Source organism: Streptopelia decaocto (assembly GCF_964273445.1).
Source record: "Streptopelia decaocto genome assembly, chromosome: 6".
In the NCBI taxonomy this organism is placed as follows: Eukaryota; Metazoa; Chordata; class Aves; order Columbiformes; family Columbidae; genus Streptopelia; species Streptopelia decaocto.
In genome coordinates, this window is record NC_138660.1 from 32,981,415 (window position 1) to 32,994,307 (window position 12,893).

The window sequence follows — 12,893 nt, forward strand, 5'->3', positions numbered from 1 at the left end:
TCCAATGACAAGCATCCCCCCTGCAAAAGCACATACCAGGCTTTCCGTGTCAAATCAGCGATAAAGCTCTTGGGGAAACAATTTCCTCCGTGACATTTGTAAAGGGAAATTCTGCCTGGAAGGAAGCACTGGCAGGGTGAGTTCCTGCACGGCCCCAAATGCAATGAGCTGTTTAAATTGCTTGATGCAGTGGGCAGGCCCATCACAACCATCCTAGAGGGGGTAAAATGGCATTTGTGAAATACTTATATTTTTTAAAATACTTTTTTTTTTTTTCTTGCACAGAATGATGTCTCTGATGGACTCCAAACAGAGTGTGGGCGGAACCCCATCCTCTTTCATCCCAGAGGCATCCTCACTCGTGTTCCTTTCACATCCACACCTGATGCCAAGAGCATTGGGAAGAAGCTCCATCCTGGAGCACACCAGCACACATCCTGAAACTGGCTAGCAAGCTGGAGAGACTACTGATGAGCTGCTTAAGTGCTTCCCTTCCGTTCCTGCCCAAGATTTGAGGCTCCATCTCCCTGTCCTAGCCAAGCAGAGATTCAAGAGGCAGAAGAGGACCTCGACTGGTCTCTCCCATGCTGATGACCCCCCGAACCACGAGTGCCTGTGATGGCAGAGTGAGCAAGCCGCACTCTGCACATCTGAGCGAGGCAGCAGAAATAATGTGGCCTATGGGAATAAGCTGCCTCACCCCATGGACTGATAACATGTGTTCTGGTGTTACCCCAATGCCTGGTCCAGCTGCAAGCCCAGACTTGCTTTGGTTAACATGCTGTGAGCAGGCATGTCTGCCACCCGTGAGGGCCTGTTGGTATTAGATCATGCTTTGTGATCTTCAACAGTGAGAAAAGAAGATCATGTGCTGCCTGTACCATCCAGTTTATGACCTAATGATGCAAGAGAGAAAGTACTGTGAAGGGAATTTAAAGCACATGAAGTCCTGAGGCTCTTCTGAGCCTAAATCTACATAGCTCATCACTGGAACAACTACAGAAGGAAACTCCTTGCGTTGAGCCATGAGATGTGGCAGATCGTATCCCTACCTGCCAGGGATAATTTACTGGGCATCAGCAGAGCACGGAACTGCTCTTGCCAAGCCATCGACCACCCCCATGGTATTTTTCATGAGTACTGCAATGCTACAGTTTCTGGTTGAATGAAACAACAGAAAATAAAGGAAGGTAAGATGTGTGTTTCTTGGAGAACTTTGTCTGCACTTTGTCAGATGATGGTCAAGCTTCGCTCTCTCCTAAATATAAACACTCAGTTCATTGATGCTTTTAGTCCCCAAACTGTCTTAAAGGTGAAGCAAACAATGGCTTGTGAAAGTCAGTTTTCCATACGTAAAAGCAAGTCCTAGCCAGGAGGACACTCAATTGTCTTTCAAACAGGCTTCTCACACTAACCAGCAGTGATTTCTGAGACAATGACATGCTGGACATGCACCAACCGCGTACGCCTTGGGCTGTGCTGATTGTCAGCGGGCAGCATGTCCCGGATGCTGCTGCTTCTGCTGGTGGGATGCTACAAAGGTGAGAAAGGAGAAAACTTCTTGTCAGATTGTGTCATTCCAGCTTGAGGGCAGCAGCCAGCTGGAGAGGTGCGTAATGCCTTCACTTCAGTCAAACTGCCGGCATGGGTAAAACATTAAGCACATGGCTGGGGCAGTGGACCTCAGCCACAGTTGATACCATGCATTTTCAACCCAAGAAACACGTGTTGCCATGCAGCAGGGTGGTGCGTGCTGCTGGGGAGATGTTGCTCTGCATCCACAGCCCATTGCAGCCATCGGGGTCGTCCCAGGAAGCGGGTGGGACCCTGGAGCATTGCCAGGCTGCAGAACTGCTGCAAACAGCAAGTCCCATGGGTCATATCTTCTGCCTCTTTGATCTCCCTCTGACCTTTGCTGTTACAGCGGGGAAAGCTGATCCTATTGATTTTATGTGGATTATGATTTTCTGTAGATCACTCTGAAACCTGCTAATTGTGCACACAGCTATTTATAGTATCTCAGAGTGGGAGTCAAAAATGTTTTGGTGGTGTGAGAGGTTGTCTGCACACACAATCGTGGAACTGACGCTTCTGTATTTTCTCTTATGTGATGGTACGAGACATTTCAAAATAGACGTTTTATGTCCGGTTTGAAAGGTGTCTGAAATTTTCTGCCTTCTTTCAAAAGAAAAGACCGGGATGCTCACTGCAGTCTTGATTAGTTGGGTTATACAGTGATGGCCACACCACCTCTACTGGCTCTTAGCAGCTTGGCTGAAATGCAGTTACTAAACCAAGCAGCTAAAGCCACATCTTTTGCTAAAACATGCATTTATGCCTCTGCATTTGTTCCTTGCATGTCCCATATGGGGTTTGCATGTCTTCTTGCCTTCACTGAGAGAGGAAGTAAAAATAATGTTAAGTACATTTAATAGTTGATAACTTGGAAAAATAAAAATCAAGGTTTTATTAGAGAGATTGCTACAGGATTCTGTATCTTCCCACTCTGGTCCTGGACACCTCTGAGCTATTTATTCCTTTTCTGTCTCCTTTTTCTTCCTTTCCTTTCGGTGAAATTAAAAAGGAGCCTCACTCGACCAATTTAGTCTAGCCTTGAACTCTGCAGTGGCAGTAAATATTGCTCCAGCAGCATCAATCCATCATACTGAGCCCACTCGATACCGAGCCTGAGCTGCTGCTCCAGTCATAGTGCTTTGCAAAATAAGATACTGCCTCATCACAGATGCAGCCCACTGACTTCTTCACTGAAAAGAGAGATATATATTTTTTTCCATGCATTGGGTTAAGTGTTTGCTTGCAACAGCCTGGAGCAGTCATTCAGAATATTTTAAGAGTGTCTTTCATACTGTCTGAAATACCTAGCAGTGCACAAAGGCTGAAAGTGGGAGTAATTGACTGCAGGATTATTCTATACTGCCTGAAATAAAAGTAAAATGACTGTGAATGTGACAGGGAGTCAGAGCCACACCGTAAAATTCGTTGAGTCCTTTGTTGTAATTAGCCGCTATTATCCAAGTACCACAAGGTGGTACTTCAGCAGATCCCATGTTGACTTGGAAATCATGGGCTAGAAGATGATAATCAGGGTCTTGGAGACTGGGAGCTCTGGAGATTTTTGGAGGGGTATGGTATTGGTCCTCAGGCAGTGACTCTTGGAGATGAATTTTGACGGGGAAAACCTCCTGTAAGAATATCAGGAGTCCTCATGAACTCCAATGGCTGCAACGGTTGTAGTCTGTATGTGTTTCATAACATACATCCTTTTGCATGGTATATAGCCCCATGGGATGTTTCTGATTCCTGGAGGATGGACTCCAGAGCCCCAGGAGTATGTTAGACCATGTCTGTATCTTCAGGGTATTCAGACCAGATTCTGAAACATCTAGAAGTTGTCTTACAGGACTTTTGCTTCTCCTCTATTTCTCAGTCATCTCTGTGAATTGTGTTAAATCAGCCAAGGCTCATGAAGGATTACAAAACCTTGCTGAAAGCCAGAACTCCTTGTAAAATGGAGAAGGTGTGTAGAAAGAAAGGGGTGGGAGTGGTGAGAAAATGAAAAGAGGAGTGTCTTGGCTGAGAGGAGAAAAACCAACACGTTCTCGTCTATAGAGGTGTATCTTTAACAAGGGAGACATCTATTCATGTGGGTGGAAAAGGGAGAAGAAGGGACACCTGTTGACACTCTAGGAAGGTAAATCACAAACTAATCAGCTAAATGCTTTTTCAGCCAACTAACTTGAGCAACCCAGTGTCAAACAACATCACTGAGGTGGAAAGTGAAGCCGAAATCCAAAATGGGCTTCACCGAGTTTATGACAACGGGGAATCCCCGTGTTTTGAAGGAAATGTCTATTAAATACACGAGTTTTTGAGAGGGATTTGACTTCTGGTATAACCGCAGATTAGCTAACAGCTGTCGTGGGCAGGACTTCCTTGGGATACATCTCTGAAGGTGGTGTTGCTCAGAATGACTCTGAAAGCAGATGCACTCACTCAGGCAGAGCACAGCACTGATTTAGATTTATAATATCTCTGCTTCTCCTAGCAAGGCTGCAAATGGGTGGTCATGGATGCAACCAAATGAGGACACGCTGCAGTATTGCAGGCTTTGTGGTGGCTCTTCATGTGCTTGGCTTGCACATGTGCTTTGACTGCTCGACTCCCAGGACTGTGCATTGCTAAGGAGACTCCTTTTACAGCAAAGGGTGAGTCTTTGAATAGTAAAGGGTCAGACCTCAAGCTGGTATAGATCAGAGTATCTCCCTGGACCTCCATGAACTCTGCCATTTTACAGCCACCCTGTTACAGGTTTTAGGTTTTGCTTAATTTGAACAGCATGCTAGGCTGTAATTAGGTGAGTGTCCTCAGACATATTTTGAAAGGCATCTTTTCTGCTGGGAAGGAGGAGATGATTGGTTACAATTGGAAGTACTTTCGTTTTTTGCCTTATTAACCACACTGCTTCGGCTTGGCTCAGTAAAGCAGGGCTTTGTTCTTGGAGGTAGGAGGAACTAGAGATTCAAAGGCAACCCATGCCCATATAGGTCTTCAGACACTGAACATCACAAGAAAGTCTGTCCCTGGCCACAGACACCAGGGTGCACGTGTCTCCCATCCTCAGCAGGAGCAAGTGGTACCCATGGAGCAGCCTGTCCCAGGGCTGGGAAGTCGGGTGCTCAACTGTGCGGGCACGTTTGTGGTGAGTGATGCTACTCAGAGCAAACACCAGCGTGCAGAGACCCCAGCAAAGCCTGAGGATGCTGTAGAGAGGCACACTGGGAGAAGGGGCTCTGCTGAACAGGCTTGAGAGGAAAGATGGGTGTAGGAAAAGGTGGGTTTAGCTCTGGAGTGGCCGATGCCAGCCAGCCTTTGCCCTAAGATACATGCTGAAATTTCTGAGTGCATCATCACCTTTCAGTGAAGCCCAGCCTCTCACAGCCCAGGGACAGAGGGAAGACTATGGGACATGCCTGGCTGGTGCTGGCCATGCCATCCTGTCCTTCCACACCTCTCCTTACCTCCTGGCTTCCTGCCTGACTTGCTGGGTTAGTCTGCAAAGTCTCAGCAGATACAAGGCCCCATGGGAATAATATCCACCGGCACTAATGCAATTAGGACAATTAAAGAATATAATGATGGTAATAATGATGGGCAATATGGAAGCGGGCATGCAAACCATCTATGGAGATGTTTCCCTTGAAGGACAGCTCCTTGAGAACAACCTTTCTACAAGACACTCTGGTTTGCCAGGCTGTTAAAAGCATATTTGTCACGTAGCATTCCTTTCATCTTAAGATCTTTCTCTTCTTTTCAAGATAATGCTTTTATTATGTGACTTAAAGGGAGAAATTAAGTGTAAATAAACCAGACGTGACTTCTGTAGCTTGGAAGGAGCTATTATTTGACCCTGTAGCTTAATAAAAATGCTTCCACTGATTTTTATTTTTATTTTTTATAAAGGTAGGCACTGATCAGTGCTGCTAATAGGAATGTATATATCAGCTTTCAGATTTCCTCTGAGCTTCAAGCTCTCCTGAAAGCAGGCCATGAATTATTAAGGTAGGAGATTACCTTAACTGGAATGTATGCGGCTGTTTCATCAGTGAAGTTGGGGATCACTCAGAGGGGCAGACGGGTTTCCCATGGAAGGTTCGAAACCCAAAATGCTAAGGCTTTCTTTGCTTCAGCCCCCTCTTACGGGAAGTCAGTGGCAGCTTACAGAAACTCCTGCTCACTCTGTCCTGATCCAAAGTGGATCCGGATTCTTCAGGTTGGATGTTTTAATTTTTGCATTTTCAAAACTTTCTCCTGAAGACTCTCCTTGGCACTGCTCTTTTTTTTTTTTCTTTTCCTGTCCATTTATTTTACATTTCTTTTTTTATCAAGCTATATTAGGATCCGGAGTGCTTCCCTCTCCTTGGTGTGGAGTCCTCTTGGCCGTGGCACTGGTGTACTTGGGACAGGAGAGCCCTATACATTGTTTTTCCTTGCTCTCCTTAGGTAATGAGTTGTTTCTTAGAGCAGGGCCATGATCCTTCTGGCCTCCCTGATGGAGACTCTCACCATAGGCTGCTGGAATTAAAGGGGGAGCAAGAAGGATGTAACATCCCCATGGCTTTCCTCAGAGGTGGACAAAGTGGGAACTTGGTGCTCCAAATCCCAAAGGACATAGTCCAAAACTTTTGTCACCAAACTGTTGTCACCTCAGCAAACCTCTCTTCGGTGGGACAGGCATCACTTCAGCCCATTTGCTGCTGTGATAGGCTTCCATGAGCCTTTGGGGATGTGGTCTCCATAAGCCTTTGGGGACGTGGGCTTCAGACCTTGCTACTCACCCACCCCTTCCCAAAACCACTGCCCTCCTTGAGTCCATATGTGGTTTATGGGATTTGGGTACTGCTGTAGAAATAAGACACCAAGACCAAAGTTGGCAGTGCCGAGGCTCGTGCGCTGCTCCTCTTTAAGTACTTGCACATCTCGCTTTGAACTCCCCAGATCACCTTCTGAATTCATAACTGAGAGAAACATCTGACTCTGCATTAAGCCAAAGCTGTCCCTTGGGCCTCATCAGTGGTGATAGGAACATCTCAGCTCCCAAGTTTATATTCTCATAAATCTTGAAGAAGGTGAATTTTCCTTTCTTTTTTATTTTTTTTGTTCCCTCTCTGTCCCTGCTTTAATCACCAGCCGCAGGCATCGCACTGATGAGCAGCCCAGCACAGGGCACACTCTCCTTGCCATGGCCGGAGCACGAACCCTCACCAACAGCAGAGCCCAAGCAAAGCTGTGACAGTGGGCGTCCTTGCAGAATCCCATCCCCTGCAAAGCTTTGGTACAAAGCTCCAGGTACAATCTGCCAGGATTGCGCTACTCCCTTGGGAGAGTCAAGGAGACGCTGAGCAAATCTGGGTGCAGAGCTGTGAATACAGCCTTTTTCTGCATGGCTTTCAGGGCTGTTCCTTTCCTGGTGATGGTGATTAGCATGTTTGCTAACAAAAAGAGATAGGGGTGTAAGACTAGATGGCTGGCATTGGTGTAGTAACGAGAGGTAGTGAGGATGAGGTTTCCCCAGGGCCGGGCAGGCTGTGGGCTCCATCCTGGTCTCTGTGATGGGACACCAGCAGTGGGTACAACACGCACCAAAGGGATCCTGGACGACACACAACATTCTGCAGCTGAATTAAAGGGCTACGTGGGCCAAAGTCCCAGCTGTTTTGTAGGCAAGCCCCCTGACTGGCTCAGAGGAGCAGCAAGGTAGGATTTGCTGGAGGTGGATGCTGCTTCCCACCATCTCCTGTCTGCTACATCCCTTCACCTCATGTGATTTTCATTTTGGTGAGCAAATATTTCAGGCTGACAATTTTAATGGCATCCTGTGCACTGTATCAGCCAACCAAGGGCTCCAAAGCCTGGTGGTACCTGCTGTATCTCCCCTGCAGCAAGTACCACCCTGGACCTCAGCCTCTCCATGCATCACTTCTAGAGATGCAGGCTGGTCCTCAAACTCGGGTGAGGATTCATCATGGCTAAAGGGCAATGATATATTGGGAAGCACTCTGTGCTGCTTTACTTTCCACCTTACACAAATCAATTTAGAGAGAGATACATTTGATTGCAAGCCCATTTAGAATTTGTTTTTTCATAGTTTTACGTTCTTCCTTGGCATTAAAGTGCTACAACACTGCAGCCAGCCACTAAAACCTAAAACCACCCATAAGAAAACGTACATTAAATGAAACAAAACAAAAAAACCTAAGCCCATGACTCGGACAAACTAGGTACTCCAGAGTGAAGCACACTATAAAACAATAGAAGGTATTACAAATCACACTAACCCAACAGAATCAACATACCAGTATCTGGTTTGCTAGCACATACTTCTCAGATAAAAATAAACTGTTCTTGGAATGAACCCCTGCTTTGATTTATGTCTTGCAGTCCAAGTACACACAAGGAGGATGTAAAATCTGCTAATATAAATACCACTGGTCTCAGGCTTTTATCAGATGCCTTCTACCGGGAAAGAAACGGCTCTTTTTTTTCTCTGCTCAGGTAATGATTGTTTTCCTTTGAGCCAAGCTCCCGTGTTTCCTCCTTTTTCAAAGCCGTAATCCTGGGTGTGGGCCCCACAGAAAATTACCCCAGTGCTCCTTGCCAGGGAACACCTCTGAGCCACAAGCCCAGCCAGGCTCAGAGAAAGGATGGTCATTTTGTGGGCAGGCACGGCAGTAACTAAAGGCACAAACCAGCTGCCAGGGCCAGGAGCCACAAAATGGGATTAGACCCCACCTTGCACAGACTGAGCCTCTCCAGGGTTACGCTGGGTAGATTTTTTTGGGGGAGGTGCTTGGGAAGCACCTGGTGGTGGGCAAAAGAGCCCAGCTCTTTCTGCTTAGCTCTGGCACAACATACAGTGTATGCAATACGCTGTATGTGAAGGAGACATCGCATCGTCCCAATTTCCACACAGGGATCGAGGCTGCAGGGTGGGTGATGGGGAGAATATCCTTGAGCTGCAGGTACTGCTGCTTGCACCTCGTCTGTTCATAATGCAGGGAAAATGTTGTCAAGCTGCTGGCTTTTTGAATGCTCACTTCTTTCTTACTTGATACTGGGCAAACAATCTGTGATTAATAATTTATTCCATGAATTTTGCCTCTACAGCTGAAATCTAATTATCCAAGCTGTAGGCTAGCCAGGCTTTGGAAACAGCACATGAAATGAGGTCTTTTTTCCAGAGTTGCCATTTACCCTTTTTCAGTTGCATTCTCCTTGGAGAGGCAGATGGGATGATGGGGCTTTTACCTGCACTTTACATGGCTGTACTTGAACTTCATTCTTCTCATCATATCCACAGTTCAAAACTATTTGTGAAGGCACCTTGGGGAATAATTTGTGTCTGTTGCTCTTGAGCATCCAGTTCAAAGCAGAAATTCAGGACGCAGAAACTCTAAGAGGAGAGGAGATGCTCAGATGCCCACGTGCCAATCTCAGTTCATGTTGCTCTCCAACCTTTTCCAGACCCAGCAGCCTGGAGGCAGCACCAGCATCTGCCTGGGCATCAGTCTCCAGTGCCCTCCCAGGGACTCCTGCTTCATCCATATGTTCCTTCATTTCTTGATGGGGACAGTCACAGCAGCACTGTGGTCGTGGCCCTTCCTAAACTTGTCCTAGCTCAGAGTCTGGCGTGGTTACACAGATACATTCTGGGTTGGATAATTCAATCTGCTGCACATCTTGCAAAAGGCTACAATCAACATGCAGTTGTGTATCTGGGAAATAATGCACATGCAATGCTCTGGAGACCTTCCCAGTGCAGCTCCACAGTAATGAGGAAATGTCTGCACTGACCGCTCTGAAAAATACCGCTTGTAGTTTATTTAAATAACAAAGGCATGTTGCATTGTTTTATAATGAAAAAATAACATTTCTGGATGCCCAGGCTTGAAAACTACAGTCCAAATGTTGTGGGATCAGATAAAAAATATATTACTTTGACTTCCCCTGTCTGTTTTTCCCTTTGAAGGTTGCACTGCAAGGCCATTTGGCATTCCTGTGTCCCCTGTCCACTGAGCTTTTCTGATCCACCTAAACCCTTTCTAGAGGTATAGCTTTCCTCAGAAACAAAACCAACAAATCTCAATTTTATTATCTTTCTATTATCTTTCAATTAATATCAATTTCAATCAATTATCATTCTTTCTTTTATTTTTTAAATGGTGTGGGCAACTTGGGGTACACATACAGGATTGGTTTCTCTTTTACCCTTTCCTACGTTGCTTACTTTTGCTATTTTTTCCAGATAAGCATTCCCTGGATTTCTGACCACAAACCAGTTTTTACTCAGTGGAGCGTAGCCAGAGGAAGGGCTACATTAGCTCTGTGGCTCAGCATTTAGAGTGACTTTTAAGCACAGGCATTGGAGGTACCGTGATTTTCTATGGCTTCATGGTGTTTGGAGCAGCAGGGCACGATCAGTCGCATCCCGACCCACCAGAGGAGGCTCTTTTCTGGGCACGGGGAGGGATGCTTCGTTTGGGTCAGATTATACTGACATTACTGAGGCAGAACTTGCATTCTGCAGCTTCTCTGATTTGCTGCCAGCCAGCTCAGCTCAGCGATGCTGAGGATATGCAGATCTCTCTATGCGAGATTTTAATTACCGGACAATGTGCAGGCGAGTGCACGGCTTCTGGCAGGGGCTGTCCCAGGAGCAGGCAGTGGGACCGATTGGTATTTTTTCAATGATTTTTTTTTGTGTGATTTCCCCTTTTCAGGTTTATTTTGGAGGCTTGTGTTTTTCTGTCAAAAGCAGAAGCCTGAAGGAAATTAAAGATGTACCTCCCATGCTTGGGTTTGCCAGGATGGGGGAGGAGGGACATGCAGAAGCGTAAAACCCTGTGGATCTGTGTCAAAAATAAAGAGATCGGAGCATACAAATCCTAGCCTGAACCCAAACTTCCTGCCTCTGTAAAGCTATTAAGAGCCCCTTGACTGTTTTGAATCCTGTCCTGATTAGTAATGATGTTTTTAATTGAAATTTCAAGGTTCATTACTGAACACAGATTAATTAAATTGCAAGGAGAGATAATGAGAAACATTCCCTTTGGACCCATAAAGGAACACACGTGTCCTAGAGGGACTCTGGCAGCACGACCTGCTGCCGATCTCCCCAAAGAGCATCTTCCAGCGTGCAAACCTGACATACAGCCGCAGGGGTTGCATCCCCCCGGAGCTGATCACAGCCCTGCTGAGCACCAGGCATGGGGTGAGCACCTTGCAAAATCAAGCCAGCATCATTTGTTAAGTCAGACTTGTCAGGTTTTGCTTGGTCCCTGCTCAGGGAGAAGCCTGAAACCTGTAGGTTTCCCTGTGGGAAAGATTAATTGAAAACCAAGGCCTGGGACCTTGAGATTTCCTGAGCTTGGGAGATGCTGGTCTGGTGTCGGGGGACTCAGCTATGTGGCTCATTTGCTGGTCTGATGGGGATGTCCCCAGGCTTCACTGCCCTGCGCTGGTGTCACACTGCTGTGAGTGCCCCCACAGCTCTGCTCCCACCCTCCAAAGTCACGTCTGTAACCTCAGCAAGCTCCTGGCTAAAAGTAAGGCAGATTGGGGTTGGTTTGGGGGTTTTTAACCAGCCTTTCTTGCAATGTGCACTCAGAGGCAAAGCCCTCCCAGCTTTGCAATGGTTTTGCATTCGGAAAATGCCACTGGGAAGGAGCTGGTCACTAACACCTCCCAAACATCTGCCTTGGAAGAGGAGCCCTGCCTGGCTGGCTCATCCAGAGATCTCAAATGCGGTGGGATGGGAGGTGTTTCAGCAAAACCTGCGGGAAATTGGGACTGCGGTTCCTTGGAGTCCTCAAGTCACCGGGGAGGTGGCCCTGCCCTTGATTCCACAGATGGGGTTGTCTTTTGGGGTCCCTTCTGCCCCCTTGGTGAAAACATCTCTATAGTGTCAAACATTGAATGACCCCTAGAGAGCTGAGCATCCTTCGTGCGCTTGCTTTCTTAGCCACAAATTCCATCCAAATCAGGTCAATTCCACCATCTCTTTCCTGCAAACCTTGCCAGAAAGGTCTGTTGTCCCTGCCTAATAGCTGATGAATTTCTTGCAGAGATACAGTTGTTCAGTGGCCACCTCTGTGGTCCTGAGGACAATGTGTGACACTGTGTGGCACGGTACCTCACAGACAGACTTGCCATGGTCACAAGAGGAGGGTTTCAGAAACTGTGAAGAGTGACGTGGTCTCCACGAGGTCTTTGTGATCTTCGTTTGCAACATATTTTTCTCGAGAAAATCAGAAAGCTTTAATTTGGCTCATATGGACCCTGGTCAAATCTCTTCTGACTGCGGTATGATGAAGCAGATAAAACGGCATTGAAGATATTATTTTCTGGAAGCTTTTCTATTTCTGTCAGCTCTTACTTGCTAGTTCTCCCCTCCCCGGAGGATGAGCTCTGCTTTCATACACTAGTGGGTTTTTATTTTGGCAAAAAAAAGTGTGGGTTTTGGCAGAAAAAAGAGACAGTACATCAATGAAAAGGGGAAACCAATTTTTTTCCAAATGCTTCAAAGCTACCAGTTAAGGGTTTCCAAAAAGCTTTGGAGTAGAGACCAAGTGGATGCTAAAAGAGATGGGAATTGGCTCATATCCTGAATGACTTCCATTATTGCTTGAAAAAGCAACTGAGTTTTGTTATTGTATTTGTGTAGACCACTGTGCTGGAGGCTCCCCACTGAGGGACGGGGTTATTTTATCCAGATACTGCACATAATACCGAGAAACACTGGCATGAATAAACCTCATTAGAGAGCAGGCACGCACTTCAAGCCTACAAATGCAGAAGAGATTGCCCAGACCCTGCCCTGTTTGAAATGCTCTTTCATGGGACCAACGGCCCCAGAAGCGTGAGCATGGTTGTTGCAGATGGCCTCGTGCGTCCTGGCTTCCTGCTGTCCCCACAGGCCCCTCTGGGATGTAAGCCATGCAAGGAGGTGCAGAGCCGTGCCGTGGGACACCCGGAGCATCCCGCTGGAGGAGTGGGTGAGATCGGCGCCAGCTCCCGCATCCTCGGGCAGCCTCAGATGGGGCTCAAGAGGGGACACGTCTGACCTCAGCGGCTCTTCAGGACTCGTCAGTTCCTCCATGAGCAGGTTTGCTGGGGGAACGCGCAGGTACGTGGGTGTTTCTGGGCAGGCGAGCAGCAAGGTGACCACATCAGGCTCAAAAACAGCTTGGAGGACAGGAGCCAGGTGGAATCACCCTGTCATAGAAGGCCACAGTCCCCTGGTCATGGAGGGCTGGCTCAGGAGCGCCCTGGTGCCCACAGGAGGGATGGGATGGGGCACTGCTGGCTCAGTCACT

The 12,893-nt window shown here is 47.1% G+C and overlaps 1 long non-coding RNA gene across 1 annotated transcript; it reads left to right on the top strand.

Moving 5' to 3' along the window:
* The first annotated feature begins 4,109 nt into the window (after window positions 1–4,109).
* On the top strand, window positions 4,110–9,864 carry LOC309441595. Its single transcript, XR_014184424.1, has 3 exons — window positions 4,110–4,226; window positions 7,960–8,073; window positions 9,824–9,864. It is a non-coding gene; the product is annotated as an uncharacterized lncRNA (long non-coding RNA).
* The last annotated feature ends 3,029 nt before the right edge of the window (window positions 9,865–12,893 follow it).